We start from the raw sequence: 18,094 nt of genomic DNA, 5'->3' as shown, positions 1-18,094 counted from the left end.
GTATGAGATGATTTTCATGTCGGCATGGACCATTCTGAAAGTCCCCTGAGTCTTTGGTGACTTAGAAGAAATCCCTAGTATCTCTACCTCAAATTCTGTAATACACTTCTCTACAATAAATTACCTCTACAATGAATTCCTTATTAAGTAAATCCCATTTGAACTGAGGCCGGGGAGCTAAGACACAGACTATCAATCTAACATTCATTATAGAAGATAAATATAGTTTTCATTCTAAATACTGTGCCCAGATGCCTGCTGTGACCATGTACCTGTGACTTTCCACTGTGAAGAGAAAATCAGATCATCTTCAAGGAAAATGAAGTACAAATTGAAAAGATTCTCCAAAGTCTGTGTGTCCTTGGCATGATTGTGGTGAACAGCTAAGCAGTAATAGCATGACATAACATCCCAAACCCAGCTAAAGACACATTCAGGACAATTTGGACCCAACTGTCCATTGTTATGGGTTATCTCGATTTCCCCATAAGTTACTACTAACTTCATAAGCAATTTCATTCTATTCAGTTTCTACTCTTAATTAAATGCAAAGTGATCAGAAGCATAACTGAGAAGTGCCTTTTGAGTAATGTTTATCACAGCACTACTGTTTAAGAGTCATTCCTGTACTATCCTAGTTCAGAACCTCCTTACTCCCTACCATATTCACCACCTGAAGGAGCTATGGAATATTCGCCTAACATCCAGTCTTTCTCTTCAATCTAACCCATTTTAGACCACTGAAAGAGTCTAAAGGATCTAAGCCATACAGTCCCTCTGTGATTTATTTTCTGGGTTGGGAGCAAGGAAGTAAGGTCCAGAAGCTATGGTAGCTGGTAGACAGGCAAACAAAGTAAATGACCAGTGAAGGAAGTAAGACACCCAAAGCTGGAGAGGGGATTCCTTCCCAGTGTTCCCACAGAAGGCAGAGCACTGCCTAAGTGGCCTCCAGAGAAGGTCATGAGCGACAGCTATCAGCTCGGACCCCAGAGATGGCATGAAACACTATGGCTGCTGCCGCTGCCACCAAGAATCCTGTGTGCAAGCGCAGGTCACTATCCACACCCCGCCAGGAGCCTGTGCACCACACCACTGCCAGGGTCCCAAGATCGAGGGACAAGTTCCCCAAGAGAACACACAGTGCGCCTAAGGCTGTTGCAACGTCACGCCGGCCTCTGCTGCCTCAGGCTCGCCCCGCATTCCAATTTGACTACCGTATCCCTCACTCTCCCCAGCCTGAGTGAGCAAGAGCCCCCTAATAAGCCGCTGCTTTAACCCCCTCCTGTCTGGGCGGGGAACAGATGCCTGAGGGCGACCTACATGCAGAGGCAGGGCCAAAACCTAAGCTGAAATGCAAGAGCTCTGTGAACAAAGAGGAGAAAGAAAAGTTTCTCCATGCAGCCTCCGGAGCAGCAGATTAAATGCCCACAATCAACTTGATAAACCCTGCATCTGAAGAATACCTGAATAGACAACGACTTTTCCCAAAATTGAGGCAGTGGACTTGGGGAGCAAATGTAGACTTAGGGTTTGCCTTCTGTGTCTAATTTGTTTCTGGTTTTATGTTTATCTTAGTGTAGTATTTACTGCTTATTATCACTGATTGATTTGTTAACTGGTTTGGTTGCTCTCATCCTTTCACTTCGTTTTTATATACATATTTTTTTTTTCCTTTTTCTCCTTTTGTGAATGTGTATGCATATGCTTCTTTGTGTGACTTTGTCTGTATAGGTATGCTTTTACCATTTGTCCTAGGGTTCAGTCTGTTAGTTTTTTTGGTTTTTTGGTTGTTTTTGTTGTTGGTGGTGGTGTTGTTTTCTCTCTTCCTTTTCTTCTGAGCCGTGTGGCTGACAGGGTTTTGGTGTGCCAGTTAGGTGTCAGGCCTGAGCCTTCGAGGTGGGAAGGCTGAGTCCAGGACATTGGACAACAAGAAACCTCCCAGCCCAACACAATATCAATCAACAAGAGCTCTCCCAGAGATCTTCATCTCAACACTACGACCCAGCTCCACCCAACAGCCAGCAAGCTCCAGTGCTGGATGCCCCATGCCAAACAACTAGCAAGACAGGAACACAACCCCAACCATAAGCAGAGAGGCTGCCTAAAGTCACACTAAGTTCAGAGACACTCCAAAACACACCACCGGATGCGGCCCTGCCCAGCAAAAGGACAAGATATAGCCCACCCACCAGAACACAGGCGTCAGTCCCCTCCACCAGGAAACCTACACAAGCTATTGAACCAACCTCACCTACAGGTGGCAGACACCAAGAATAACAGGAACTACGAACCTGCAGCCTGCGAAAAGGAGACACCAAACAGAGTAACTTAAACAAAATGAGAAAACAGAGGAATACGCAGCAGATGAAGGGGCAAGGTAAAAACCCACCACACCAAACAAATGAAGAGGAAATAGGCAGTCTACCTGAAAAAGAATTCAGAGTAATGATAGTAAAGCTGAGCCAAAATCTCAGAAATAGAATGGACAAAATACAAGAAACATTTAACAAGGACCTAGAAGAACTAAAGAGCAAACAAACAATGATGAGCAACATACTAAATGAAGTTAAAAATTCTCTAGAAGGAATCAATAGCAGAATAATTGAGGCAGAAGAATGGATAAGTGACCTGGAAGATAAAATAGTGGAAATAACTATCACAGAGCAGAATAAACAAAAAAGAATTGAGGACAGTCTCAGAGACCTCTGGGACAACATTAAATGCATCAACATTCGAATTATAGGGGTATGGGAAAGGAAACAGTCAATCAAGGCCAGGAACCGCAGAGAGACCCATACAGGATAAATTCAAGGAGAAACATGCCAAGACACATATTAAACAAACTACCAAAAATTAAATAAAAGAAAAAATATTAAAAGAAGCAAGGGAAAAACAGCAAATTACATACAAGGGAATCCCCAGAAGGTTAACAGCTGATCTTTCAGCAGAAACTCTGCAAGCCAGAAGGGAGTGTCAGGACATATTTAAAGTGATTAAAGGGAAAAACCTACAACCAAGATACCTCTACCCAGCAAGGATCTCATTCAGATTCGATGGAGAAAATAAACCATTTACAGACAAGCAAAAGTTAAGAAAATTCAGCACCACTAAACCAGCTTTACAACAAATGCTAAAGGAACTTCTCTAGGCAGGAAACACAAGAGAAGGAAAAGACCTACAATAACAAACCCAAAACAATTAAGAAAACGGTAATAGGAAAATACATATAATTACCTTAAATATAAATGGATTAAATGCTCTAACCAAAAGACACAGGCTCGCTGAATGGATTCAAAAACAAGACCCGTATATATGCTGTCTAAAAGAGACCCACTTCAGACCTAGGGACACATACAGGCTGAAAGTGAGGGGATGGAAAAAGATATTCCATGCAAATAGAAATCAAAAGAAAGCTGGAGTAGCAATACTAATATCAGATAAAATAGACTTTAAAATAAAGAATGTTACAAGAGACAAGGAAGGACACTACATAATGATCAAGGGATCAATCCAAGAAGAAGATATAACAATTATAAATATATATTCACCCAACTTACAGGCACCTCAATACATAAGGCAAATACTAACAGCTATAAAAGAGGAAATCAACAGTAAGACAATAATAGTAGGGAAATTTAACACCTCACTTACACCAATGGACAGATCATCCAGACAGAAAATTAATAAGGACACAGAAGCCTTAAATGACACAATAGACCAGATAGAGTTAATTGATATTTACAGGACATTCCATCTGAAAACAGCAGATGACACTTTCTTCTCAAGTGCACAGGGAACATTCGTCAAGATAGATCACATCTTGGGTCATAAATCAAGCCTGTGTAAATTTAAGAAAACTGAAATCATATCAAGCCTCTTTTCCAACCACAGGCTGTGAGATTAGAAATCACTTACAGGGAAAAAAACGTAAAAACACAAACACATGGAGGCTAAACAATACACTACTAAATAACCAAGACATCACTGAAGAAATCAAAGAGGAAATCAAAAAATACCTAGAGACAAATGACAATGAAAACACAATGATCCAAAACCTATGGGATGCAGCAAAAGCAGTTCTAAGAAGCAAGTTTATAGCAATACAATTCTACCTCAAGACACAAGAAAAACCTCAAATAAACAATCTAACCTTACACCTAAAGGAACTAGAGAAAGAAGAACAAAGAAAACCAAAAGTTAGTAGAAGGAAAGAAATCATAAAGATCAGAGAAGAAATAAATGAAATAGAAACAAAGCAAACAATAGCAAAGATCAATAAAACTAAAAGCTGGCTCTTGAGAAGATAAATAAAAATGATAAACCTTTAGCCAGACTCATCAAGAAAAAAATGGAGAAGACTCAAATCTACAGAATTAGAAATGAAAAAGGAGAAGTAACAACAGACACTGCAGAAATACAAAGAATCATGAGAGATTACTACAAGCAACTCTATGCCAATAAAATGGACAGCCTGGAAGAAATGGACAAATTCTTAGAAAAGCACAACCTTCCAAGACTGAACCAGGAAGAAATAGAAAATATAAACAGACCAATCACAAGCAATGAAACGGAAACTGTGAATAAAAATCTTCCAACAAACCAAAGCCCAGGACCAGATGGCTTCACAGGCGAATTCTATCAAACATTTAGAGAAGAGATAACACCTATCCTTCACAAACTCTTCCAAAATATAACAGAGGGAGGAACACTCCCAAACTCATTCTATGAGGCCACCATCACCCTGATACCAAAACCAGACAAAGATGTCACAAAAAAAGAAAACTACAGGCCAATATCACTGATGAGCATAGATGCAAAAATCCTCAACAAAATACTAGCAAACAGAATCCAACAGCACATTAAAAGGATCACACCCCATGACCAAGTGGGGTTTATCCCAGGAATGCAAGGATTCTTCAGTATATACAAATCAATCAATGTGATACACCGTATTTAACAAACTGAAGGATAAAAACCATACAATAATCTCAATAGATTCAGAAAAAGCTTTAGACAAAATTCAACACCCATTTATGATAAAAACTCTTCAGAAAGTAGGCATAGGGGAAACTTACCTCAACATAATACAGGTCATATATGAAAAACCCACAGCCAACATCATTCTCAATGGTGAAAAACTGAAACCATTTCCCCTAAAATCAGGAACAAGACAAGGATGCCCACTCTTGCCACTATTATTCAACACAGTTTTGGAAGTTCTAGCCACAGCAATCAGAGAAGAAAAAGAAATAAAAGGAATCCAAATCGGAAAAGAAGTAGTAAAGCTGTCACTGTTTGCACATGATACTATACATAGAGCATCCTAATGATGCTACCAGAAAACTGCTAGAGCTAATCAATGAATTTGGTAAAGTAACAAGATACAAAATTAATGCACAGAAATCTCCTGCATTCCTATACACTAATGATGAAAAACCTGAAAGAATAATTAAGGAAACACTCTCATTTACCACAGCAACAAAAAGAATAAAATACCTAGGAATAACTCTACCTAAGGAGACAAAAGACCTGTATGCAGAAAACTATAAGACACTGATGAAAGAAATTAAAGATGATACAAAAAGATGGAGAGACATACCATGTTCCTGGATTGGAAGAATCAACATTGTGAAAATCACTATACTACCCAAAGCAATCTACAGATTCAATGCAATCCCTATCAAACTACCACTGGCATTTTTCACAGAACTAGAACAAAAAATTTCACAATTTGTATGGAAACACAAAAGACCCCGAATAGCCAAAGCAGTCTTGAGAAAGAAAAACGGAGCTGGAGGAATCAGGCTCCCTGACTACAGACTATACTACAAAGCTACAGTAATCAAGACAGTACAGTAGTGGCACAAAAACAGAAATATAGATCAACGGAACAAGATAGAAAGCCCAGAGATAAACCCACACACATATGGTCACCTTACTTTTGATAAAGGAGGGAAAAATATACAATAGAGAAAAGACAGCCTCTTCAATAAGTGGTGTTGGGAAAACTGGACAGCTACATGTAAAAGAATGAAATTAGAACACTTCCTAACACCATACACAAAAATAAACTCAAAACGGATTAAAGACCTAAATGTAAGGCCAGACACTATCAAACTCTTAGATGAAAACATAGCCAGAGCACTCTATGACATAAATCACAGCAAGATCGTTTTTGACCCACCTCCTAGAGAAAGGGAAATAAAAACAAAAATAAACAAATTGGACCTAATGAAACTTAAAAGCTTTTGCACAGCAAAGGAAATCATAAACAAGACGAAAAGACAACCCTCAGTATGGAAGAAAATATTTGCAAATGAAGCAAGTGACGAAGGATTAATCTTCAAAATATACAAGCAGCTCATGCAGCTCAATATCAAATAAACAAACAACTCAATCCAAAAATGGGCAGAAGACCTAAACAGACATTTCTCCAAAGAAGATATACAGATTGCCAACAAACACATTAAAGGATGCTTGACATCACTAATCATTAGAGAAATGCAAAGCAAAACTACAATGAGGTATCACCTCACACTGGTCAGAATGGCCATCATCAAAAAATCTACAAACAGTAAATGCTGGAGAGGACGTGGAGAAAAGGGAACCCTGTTGCACTGTTGGTGGGAAAGTAAATTGATACAGCCACTATGGAGAACAGTATGGAGGTTCCTTAAAAAACTAAAAATAGAACTACCATATGACCCAGCAATCCCACTACTGGGCATATACCGTGAGAAAACCATAATTCAAAAAGAGTCATGTACCACAATGTTCATCGCAGCACTATTTACAATAGCCAGGACATGGAACCAACCTGTGTCCATCGACAGATGAATGGATAAAGAAGAAATGGCATGCATATACAATGGAATATTACTTGGCCATAAAGAGAAATGAAATTGAGTTATTTGTAGTGAGTGAATACAGAGTGAAGTAAGAGTGAAGTCATACAGAGTGAAGTAAGTCAGAAAGAGAAAAACAAATACCCTAGGCTAACACATACATATCGAGTCTTAAAAAAAAAAAAAAAAGGTTCTGAGAACCTGGGGCCAGGACAGGAATAAAGATGTAGAAGGTAGAGAATGGAATTCAGGACAGGGGAGTGGGAAGGGTGAGCTGGGATGATGTGAAAGAGTAGCACTGACATGTATACACTACCCAGTGTAAAATAGATAGTTAGTGGGAAGCAGCTGCATAGCACAGGGAGATCAGCTCAGTGCTTTGTGACCACCTAGAGGGGTGGGATAGGAGGGTGGGATGGAGGCACAGGAGGGAGGGGATAAGGGGATATATGTATACATATAGCCGATTTGCTTTGTTGTACAGCAGAGGCTAACACAACATTGTAAGGTGATTATACTCTAATAAAAATGTTAAAAAATAATAACAATAAAAAACTTATTCTGTACTGAAACAGAAAATTATCAAGTATTAAATTTATTCATGTAATAAAGTTGACTTTACATGTCAACACTTAGATAGGAAAAAAACTAGTCATTTTGTCCTCCCTATGACTTTCTCAGTTCTTTTAAAATCATCTCACTGTGCTCCTGACATCATACTGTTTTACAGATGAATCTGGGAAACTTATCTCATGGTTCGACAGCCTCCACAGATGAGCAACATGATCTAATAAATCTCAAAACCTGTGGATTACATCAGACATAGAATTATTAGTCAGTCATAAAGTAAGCAGGGTGGGCTTCTTCATTCTCAGAGACATTTTACTACATGGATTTTACCCAGCTGGATTAATCAGAAAGGGAAAAAGAGAACCTCAGAAATGCTACCATTATATAAAATCAAGTTCAGTAACAAAACCTTAGAAAAATGAAGCAGGAAAGTAACTTGCATAGCCATATCCAGATACCTGTTGTTTGTTTAGTTTTTGTTTTGTTTTCAGATGAGCAAATTAAGGTTCAGAGAGGTGGAATAAATTACGTGAAGTCACATAGCTAACTATCAAAAGTGGATTCCATAGGAGTTTTAGGAAGCAATTCCCTGTGCTCAAACTTACAAACCCTCAGTTGGTCTTTACTAGCTTTCTTTTTTTCTGTTTTGGTAGAGATCCATATTGCTATGTTTAAGCAGCTCCCCTGCACATTTTTATTACCAACTTTCTTCAAACAAACAAAAATGCTCTATACGCTTTTGTGCAGTTTATTATAGTTGGCACATGGGGAAATGTAATTGGTCATAGGAGAACGTACTAGTAAATGAGTGAATATGAGGTTTACTTAAAGATTAAAAATAAATATTCTGACTCTGGAATTTGCCCTAAATCCTGGGAACTGCCTGAAAAATTGGAACCAGGGACACTGGAGTCTGTGCAGCTGTGTAACTACAGGGTATGTTTCTAGGTAGGGGAAGTTGGCTCTTATTTTCCTAGGAGTTCTTCTTTCCCTGGTTGCTAGTACCACCTCGTATTCTATGTATTACCTCAGAAGTGAGGTTAGCTGACCTTGTACCTCCTGAAAAAGCAGAGCCAGTGACAAAGCCTTTGTCAGCAGAAGCTCCACTTCAGCTGGCCTGTGGCACCTGCTGTTCCTGCCTACAGGGTATGACCTCTGACCTCTCCTGCAAAGACTTCCTGGCCAATGCGGTGCTTCCCAATTAGCCTTGCCTAGAATCTCTGTCTGACCTTTTTCCAGGCAAACCTCCACTCTTTTCCTGGATAGTGTACTGGGAAATATTATACAATACTTGATATCAGTCATTTGCATTTAATTATAAACATATCCCTGCATGTTCTTAGAGCTGAATTTAAAGCAGAGATCACAGGGAGGTCAGGAGGTCTTCAGTGACCCAGCAAGGTATCACTCTCAGAAGGGAAAAAAATATTAAGGCCGGAGGGCACAATAGGTATAGAGTGAAATTAAATTAAATTAAAAATAGAATACACAGACATGAGTTGTTCTATGAAACTAATGTCTCAGTTATACACAATGAATCCCAGGGATTCTTTACCTGTGTATATAATATATATTTCTTTTTGTGGGACACAATTTAAAATTTTGCAATGTCTAAGAGAAATATATAAATTCAATGTTTCCTTTTTTACTTTTTTATTCTTTAAGAGTTGACCACTCTTACCTTAGTGATATTCTAGATTAAATTATCAAAATTTCCTGACAGTTGTAGTCAAGTATTAAAATTGTTAGAAGCCCTGCAGATTAACTAAGTGTTCTTAAATCAGTTATGGACTAGGGGAATTAGGGTTAAGGTTTACACTGATGTGATTCAGGCATTTGGTATCATTGATATTCTTAAAGACAGATGCATCTGTACACTGTATTAGATTTTATATATATGTTCTAAATAGCTTAACCTCAGAAATTTACCCCTATTTAAGAATTACCATTTCAACTTCTTTTAGCACTGAGTTGAAATAGCATCCTGTTTAATTCAGTTGACTGCAATGGCTTCCCAGTTAACTCGAAGTAAAAGCCGAAATCTTTCCTGTGGCTTAAAAATCCTGCATAAACTGGTTCCTGTTACCTTTCTTACATCCTTTCTCACTACTGCCCTGTATCACTCTGGTCTAGGCACACTGGCCATCTTGTTGTCCCTTGAATATACCAAGTATGCTCCCACCCTAGAGCCTTTATTCTAACCGTACCTCCTTCAGGGACTCTATTCCTACAAATGCCCTCTTGAACCAAAACCAAACGAGGATACTTCAAGAAAATTACAGGCCAATAGCCCTAATGAATATAGATGCAAATATCCTCAACAACAACATTAGATTTTCATAGACAAAAGAATGACAGAATCCATTTTTTGTATTATTTATGGTATTGCCTGACTTTTTATAATGAATGTGTATTTTTGTAATTTTTCCTGAAGTCAATAAAAAGTACATAGTAAAAGGGAAGAAGCATAGACAAGGTAAGCATATCTGTGTACACGTGTAGGGGCAGTAGATAATGGTTCACTGAAACCTTTAAACCATTTTAATAACCTTTAACACCTTAGTTTGGTTTTATAGCACTGAATTCATTGTGTTAATATGAGAGTCTGATAACATTTGGATGATTTCCCATTTTTCACTTGAATAAATACTTGGAACAAACTTCCTACTTTCAGGGAATTTTCATACTAGTGAAGGGAAGCAGACAATAAACAGGAAAAATATTAAGAAATGATGCATATTATAAAGAAAATAAACAGTTAAGAGGTAAAGAGAATGATAGGCAGAGGTAGAGAGAGTGATGGATGGGAAGGTGCGATTTTATACAGGATGGTTAGGATACAGATGGTCAAAGAGGACCTCTTTTAAAGTGACATCAAAGCAGAGACCTGAAGGGAGTGATGAATCAAGACATGCAGATAGCTGTGGGAAGAGCATTCCAGGCAAATGGAAAAGAAAATCCTAATGCATCAGGATTGCATCAGGTGCCTATTTCTTCACAAGTCTGCTAACACTGAGTTTTTCCATTTTGACCAGTTTATTAGCTATATCTAAGTTTTAATATGGTCTTATTTTGCCTTTCTTTTTCATTTTCAATTAAAGCATTGAGCCAAAACCTAGAAAAATTTCTAGCTTTTTTTCTTTAGTGGATAAGGTAATAAATTCACTAAACGATCAAACATGCACACAACAAAATAGAAAAAGGTTATGAAAAACTTTCCTAGATACGTTCTGTTCAACTCTTTAAAAAGTAGTCATACGTACTTGCAGTGCTAAGAAACATTTGTGTGGCACATTTTGTCCTGAGCAGAAGCTGAAAATAATACTTACTGATTATTTATCACATGCCAAGGATTGTTCTAAACCTGTGCAGTCAGGTAAGGTAGCCACTAGCTATACGTGACTATTTAAATATAACTTAAATTAACTTAATTTAAATTATAAATTCAATTACACAGATAGATTAGCCACACTTTAAGTGCTCAATAGCTACATGTAGCGAGTGGCTAAATTATAGAGCAATTTCATCATCACAGAAATGTCTAGAGTAAGCATTTTAATTCTTTCAACAACTGTAAAGCATAGTTATTAGTATTACTTATAGATGAGAAAAGTGAGACAGAGAGATTAAGCAACTCGCCCAATATCTATTATACACCCAGTGGAATTTAAACAATTAATCTACCTATATTTTTCCAGAAATAAAATAAGCCAATACTCAAATATTCTAACTTACTTAATTTTACATGGATATAGGAATTTTACCACTATGAAAGACAGTAGTTAAGAGTTTCTCAGACATGATACAAAATCACCTTCTAACATTGCTTCATGCTGTTTCAACTCCAGAATAAATGTCTGCCTTGAAAAGTGCAAATACTCAGTGGAATGTTGTCCTAATAAATGAAAGAGGTGAGGATGCTTTATTAGTTTATTATACTGTGGCATTACTGGAGGTAACAATGTATTTTATAGGATATATGTTTTCTTATCTACATACTTGTGGATTTTTGAGTTATCAACTGGTAATGTCTTCTCTTTGGATATTCTGGTGACATGAGATTTACAGCCAGAAACAGACTTTCCATGTTCATAATGGCTGTGAAGGAGTTAGGGTTACTGGAGTACTGCTAAATTCTCTCTTCATAGGCAATATCAGATCCTTTGTTATTAGACATAGGGATGAGCCCATAATCTTTGCAATTAAATTAATGACTTTCCTTGCTAGAAATTCATGCCAATTTTTAATTCTCAACCAGCCAAACTCTAGAACTCTCTTTCATGATAATGTTTAGCTTCTTTCAAACCAATCTCTCACAAACTCAAATTCACTCTTTAAAGATTGACTTAACATGCTTTTTGTCTTCCAAGTGCAAATGTACTATTACCCTATAGAGAAAAATGGGTTGTAATATATGAAATCTAAATCCAGACAAGATATGGTAATTCGAGGCACTTCCAACGTATCACCATAGACTATTTAATTTTTTCCTAGATTATATTTACTGAGAGAATCTGATCCTCCTCCCAACCTTTTTTTTGGTTGCGGGAAACCTATTTCTATAGACCATTCTGCTTATGAAGTTAGATGCAGTTCTTCTGTGGTAGGATTATAGAAAAGGAAGCTGGAAAAAACAGAAACACTACCAGGAGGCTGCCCAAATTGAAAACCCTATGGTTTAACTCCCAGAAGAAAACATAGGTGGAATGTTCAAAAATAGAAATTTTTTTTTTTGGATCTGTCTCCCAAGGCAAAAGAAACAAAAGCAAAAATAAACAAATGGGACCTAATTAAACTTAAAAGCTTTTGCACACCAACAGAAACCATCTACAAAAAATAAAGACAACCTACTGAATGGGAGAAAATGTCTACAAATAATAGAACTGATAAGGGGTTAATATCCAAAATATATAAACAGCTCATATAGCTCAAAACCCAAAAAACAAGCAACCCAATTAAAAAATGGGCAGAAGACATGAATAGACATTTTTTCAAAGAGGACATGTAGATGGCCAACAAGCACATGAAAAGATGCTCAACATCATGAATCATTAGAAAAATGCAAATTAAAACCACAATGAGATATCACCTCACACCTGTCAGAATGGCTATCATCAAAAAGACTACAAATAACACATGTTGGTGTGGATGTGAAGAATAGGAATCCTTGTACACTGTTGGTTGGGATGTAAATTGGTGCAGCCACTGTGAAAAACGGTATGGATATTCCTAGAAAAACTAAAAAAAGCAAAAATAAAACAAAAAACAAACAAAACCATATGCCACTCCTGGGTATTTATCCAAAAAACAAGAAGACTGATACGAAAAGATACATGCACCCTAATGTTCATAGCATTATTTACAATTGCCAAGATACTAAAGCAACCTAAGTGTCCATCAACAGATGAATGGATAAAGAAGATGTGGTATAAATATACAATGGAATACTACTCAGTCATAAAAAAGAATCAAATTTTGCCATTTGCAACAACATAGATGGACTCAGGGTATTATGCTAATTGAAGTAAGTCAGAAAGAGAAAGACAAATACTATGTGATATCATTTATATGTGGAATCTAAAAAAGAAAACAAGCTAGTGAATTTAACAAAAAAGAAAAAGACTTGAGATATAGAGAACAAACCAGTGGTTACCAGTGAGGAGAGGGATGGGGGAGGGACAAGATAGAGGTAGGGGATTAAGAGATACAACCTACTAGGTATAAAATAAATAAGCTACAAGAATATGCAGTACAACACAGGGAAAATAGCCAATATTTTATAATAACTGTAAATGAAATATAACCTTTAATATTGTGAATCACTATGTTGTACACCTAAAACTTAAATAATATTATACATCAACTATACCTCAATAAAAATAAATTAAATCAAAATAAGAGAAACCAACTTTGGGGGCAAATCATCATCATCTGTCAGCTCAAAAAAGCTATCAGTAACACTGATAACTGAAAGAAATGCTAATGTGCTTCAATCAGTTGAAACCAAACTGTCAAACCAAACTATCTACCAGGTATTGTTAACTTTCATAGCAAAATTGCCTTACAGCCAATTAGTTATGCAATGAAAATGTTTGTGGTGAAGATGTCTATGGCAAAGAAGCTTAGAGTGAAGGTACCTAGAAATGGTAACTTTATTCACAGTAACGTGAATTATGATCACATATTCTAATGTTCTATCATTCTGATAATGATATATTGCAGGATGGGTCATTTTATTACTTCTCCCAGAAATATTTGCATGTTTTTCCATTTAACGCAAAAAAAAATATCAACTGTAGACTTGTAGGCTTAATAGGTAGTGGAAGGAAAGAATCTGGGGATGAGCAAGGATCCAGCTGCCATATTCCCCAAAATAACACCAAGGAGTCCATCTCCTACCCTGCCTTCACATTCTACACTACTCACTTTATTGCCTCCTCTGAATGGCAAAGACCTAACTGACTGTTTTTTACAAAAGAACTACCATACAGAAGACTAATTTAAGGAGGATGGACATTTTCACTCTGCCCTAAGGATTTTTCATATGAGAAAGAGGGAAATGAAGTGATTAACCCACTACCATGTAATTATCCTTTTTGTTAACAGAACCTTTCTCAGGAGCTTCTTCCTTCCCGCCTCTACTTCTCTTGTGGACCCCAAGGATCAGAAAATCATTACAGGGAGCCAAGCTAGTGCGAGGCCAGAATCTGGGCAAGTGGCCTAAGATGAGCAGGGGGCACCAGCAGACCATAAAGAAAGAGTTGGGTTTGATAAAAAGCCAACAGTCTGTTAAGCCAGAGGCTCCCTATGGACCTCTTAAGTCATGGAACATTCAACACTTAAGAAGTCCTTACAGACTGGGGAATGGGGACTCAAAAATAAGAAGATAAAATATCTTCCTGTTTCTCAAAGCTTAGCGGAATAGCTCATCAGCCCAAGGCCAAAACCATAGAGAAGAATGGTTGGGCCCTGATAATAGATGAAGAGGAGTACTGATTGGTACTACAAGGGCATGGGGGAAAATAGCGCCTGAAAGCTTTTGCTTTTTATTGTACCTTACTCTTAGTGACATGGTCTTTGATACTGCTTACGATTTGTTTATCCAGTTTTACTTACAACCTCCCAGGTGTATTCAGGAAATTCCGTGGGGGTATTTAAAGCTGAGAATGGTACTCTCTCTAGTATTCTTTGGAATAGCCATCTCTGCCACTGATTTTTTTTTTTTTTTTAAGTCAAATGTGTTCTACTTTTTAAAGGATAATATATTTTCCTCCTTTTATCCTGCAGCCTCCAACTCATTTCACAAAATGTGAAGCTTTCTTCATTATGTTGCATACCGGCTGCAAGAAATGTCATCAGAATTGCAAAGTTATCCAGTGTCTTGTGACTGTTTTGCAGTATTTACCCAAGTCTCCTTGCAGATCTATCCATGAATAAATTTTGCATGCTCTATAAAGCTAACTGCATTCTCAGATACTGCCATTCACAGTATTATGAGATATTGTAAGAAGTGGATGTTTTCCCTGTCATATATATGCCCTTGTTGATTCTAGAGTATTTTACTGCAGAAAACAGCTAAATGGGAATAAAAACAGCACGTAAACCAAGCAGTTGCCAGCAGGGAATGACAGGATTAATTACTGCTGGCTGTGGTCCTTTCAACAAAAGAGATAACCTTTGTATCATTAAGAACACACCTACACATATTAATTCTTTCCAACACTAATCACGTCTAAAATGCAAAACAGTTAACCATCCTTCCCAGTTCTATCAAATCTACGATCCTTTTACTTCCAGTCTCGCTCTGGGAGACAGCTCAGGTTTTATGTTTAAGCTCAGCGCTAATGCCTCTCATCAGCACTCTTGACTCATAGAAATGACCAGGAGCCGTTGCTATGTTAGTACAGGGCCCATCAGTGCGCCGAAACTGGCTTGCTTCCCAGATGCTCCTGCCATCTGTTGGAAACATCACCCAGTAGAAACAGAAGGTAGTCTAAAACATGCACTTCTCCTCATATCTTTGAAAAAGTATGCTTATCATGCTTTAATAATTAGCCATGTAAACAGGTTTTAAATCATGGCCTCAGATACTAAAATAAACATTGCTTGTTGTTTTGTTTGTTTCTTCCCTGCTGTAGGGAAGCTCTGCCTCATGATGTATTTAAAGAAAGCTTCAATCTCTGTCTCCCAGCTCCATAAAATACGACATTATCCATTAAAAGAATAAGTCATAGGAAGGAAAATGCAAAATGAGAGAATATTTTTTGCAGAAGGAAGAGGTCAATTAAGAGAGAAGGAATGAAAGGAAAAGCCGTTTGTGAGCAAGACAGGAACTATTTTATTTCTCTTACCCCATGGTACAGAGCTCTTGGAAAAAGTCACTTTCAGAATTTAGATGTGTATCATAAGTAATAGTTGATTCAGTATCATGCAGATACACTTAATAAACAGAGTTTTTTCAGCACTCATATTCTGAACCATAGAAGATATAACTTGTATTAGGCTTCACCCCTGCCCCAAATATGTTAAAAGTATGCAAATAATCAGAGCCCTAGACCAGTTGTTCTCAAATTTTAGTGTGTATCAGAATCAGCAGAGATTGCTGGGTCCACTGCAGTTTTTTCATTCAGTAGGGGTCCCAAGAGTTTAGATTTCTGACAAGTTCCCAGGTGAAGCCAAAGTTGCTCTTCTATACTATAAAGCATGAAAAGAAACATAGTGTAAATTCAGAGATGAGAAAGACATAAGCAGGCAGAAAGAGAAGGCCTCCGAGGATTAGTGTCTTAGAGCTGAATGGGATGTTAGTGTTGGTTGTCTCTAAATGCAACTCCCCCTAATTAACAAGTTATAAAACTGAAGCCCTTGGGATCCCCTGACTTGCTTAGAGTCACTTAGTGGGTCAGTCCAAAACAGGGGCAGGTAAAAACCTTGGCTGCTTTTACCATGACTCTGAGAAACAAAAACATACCAAAATGTATATGCTAGTTGCACTATCTCCGGATGTTTTTCCCATTAGAAAAATTTAGGACAATGCACAAAGCATGGGGGGGGCGGGGAAAGAGCCTGACCTCTGACCCCTGGAAGGTCATGTCCCTTTAGACAAGGGAAGAATAAGTGTCCTAAGTAGGTCCATTCACCTGGTGAGGAGAGTGATGCAGAGGGGGATTTGGCAGAGGGAGATGCTAATGGACTGGATTCATCCACCATTTTTAGTGTCTCTCTCAATTTGGTCTGCCTTTTCACAGCAAACTGCCAAAAGGGCAAAACCCTGTTTCTGCTGTAAATCGCACAGGGCCTGGTGCTCTGACTGTCCCAAAGAGCTGCAATAATCTTCCCAACAGCAATCAATTCCCGTCTTAGTGCAGGATGCTGATGCTGAATGAGATGGCCAGGAAGCACCCATGTCATCCTGCAGAAGTGCCCAGGGCGTCTTTATAAACGTCACTTCCCTAAAACACAGAATACCAAGACGTTGCTGCTTTTAATAGGAAAATGCTTGCTGCCTATAAACCCTGAAGGTGTGGTATGTGGATTAGTAAAACCTTGTTGAATGCCTCTAGCATTGCAAAGTAAGTAATTCCCTCTTGTTACTAACACAAGGATTCATTTACATGGGAGGAATACCTTCACAGTCAAGGCTCATTTTTCCACTAATCAACCATTACTTAAATTTTGGTTCTACCTGAACCACACGCCCCTCATGTAACTTTGACAGCAAAGGTTGAGTAAATGCAGTCATAAAATTTCACCTCACTGCGCAGCTCTCAGGCGGGCCGAGCAAACCCAATGACAAGAAACGGGCAGAAGACTGTGGCAGAGGCCACCGTAGTTCAGCCAGATCCTAAGTTGTTTCCATTTGAAAACACTTAAACGTTGGAGACATAATGAGCCCTCGTTGCTGCTTGCTATTTCTGGGTAGTTCTGAGAGGCCAGGCTCTCCAAGGGCACATCGTGGTCACACTAATGGCTCTCAAAGGCAGGGTATTGCCCTGTCTGGCAGGGCCTGTGGAGAAAACGGCAGGGCACCTCTTGCCCCCCCAGGGTGCCCAGATCATCACAAAACCGTCGGTGGTCCTGGCCATTTGCCTATGCAGAGAAGGGCACTGGAGCAGAGGCCAGGTGCTGGGGGTCAGCCCAAGGCACGGGTTTAATGAAAGGCAGCTGGAAGCCACATCAAACAGCAGCTTGAGCCCACAAAGCCGCTCAGCAAGGTAACTTGGAGGACATCTGTCTCAATCCTTTCCCCTGATGCCTAGCCCTCGATACGCCCAGAGAAAACTCCTTGCAGCATTTAAAAATATTTACTGTCTACCTCTCACGTTGCCTCCGAACAACTCTGAAACTGTAACGCAGGGCTCATCTCTCTCCTCTCCTGGGTGTCCACATGGCAGGTGTCCAAGCCACCCCACACACTGGGAAAGGCAGAGCATGCCTTCCGAAGCTCTGGTTGAGCGGAGACGAAACTGTTCACGCGTCACCCCTGTGCTGAAGTCAAGCTCTGGAGCCAAATGGTGCACTCGCCTGCGGCTGCTTTTCAGAGTCACTCCACGGCCTGAACTGCTCAGGAGGTGGAGCATTTAAACATGGGTCTTACGTACACTGCCAAATTCCCAAATACAAGAGTTTGTGTCACATTTCATGGACGAATTGCAAGCCATTATGTACTTTTAAAAATACAT

The 18,094-nt window shown here is 38.6% G+C and overlaps 2 long non-coding RNA genes across 2 annotated transcripts in view; one reads left to right on the top strand and one right to left on the bottom strand.

Moving 5' to 3' along the window:
• The window catches only part of LOC309622584, a 1,043,817-nt gene that overhangs the window by 194,650 nt on the left and 831,073 nt on the right, over positions 1 to 18,094 (top strand). The window lies entirely within an intron of this gene.
• Positions 1 to 18,094, bottom strand: part of LOC309622622 — a 38,306-nt gene extending 20,212 nt beyond the window's left edge. Inside the window, exon 1 of the long non-coding RNA XR_014241038.1 lies at positions 1 to 18,094. This exon is cut by the window's left edge and continues 10,431 nt beyond it. This is a non-coding gene — a long non-coding RNA (uncharacterized lncRNA).

The sequence above is a fragment of the Balaenoptera borealis genome (genome assembly GCF_965194805.1).
Source record: "Balaenoptera borealis genome assembly, chromosome: 2".
Lineage (NCBI taxonomy): Eukaryota > Metazoa > Chordata > Mammalia > Artiodactyla > Balaenopteridae > Balaenoptera > Balaenoptera borealis.
Note: the sequence above shows the minus strand (reverse complement) of the source record. Positions and strands in the feature narration are given on the sequence as shown.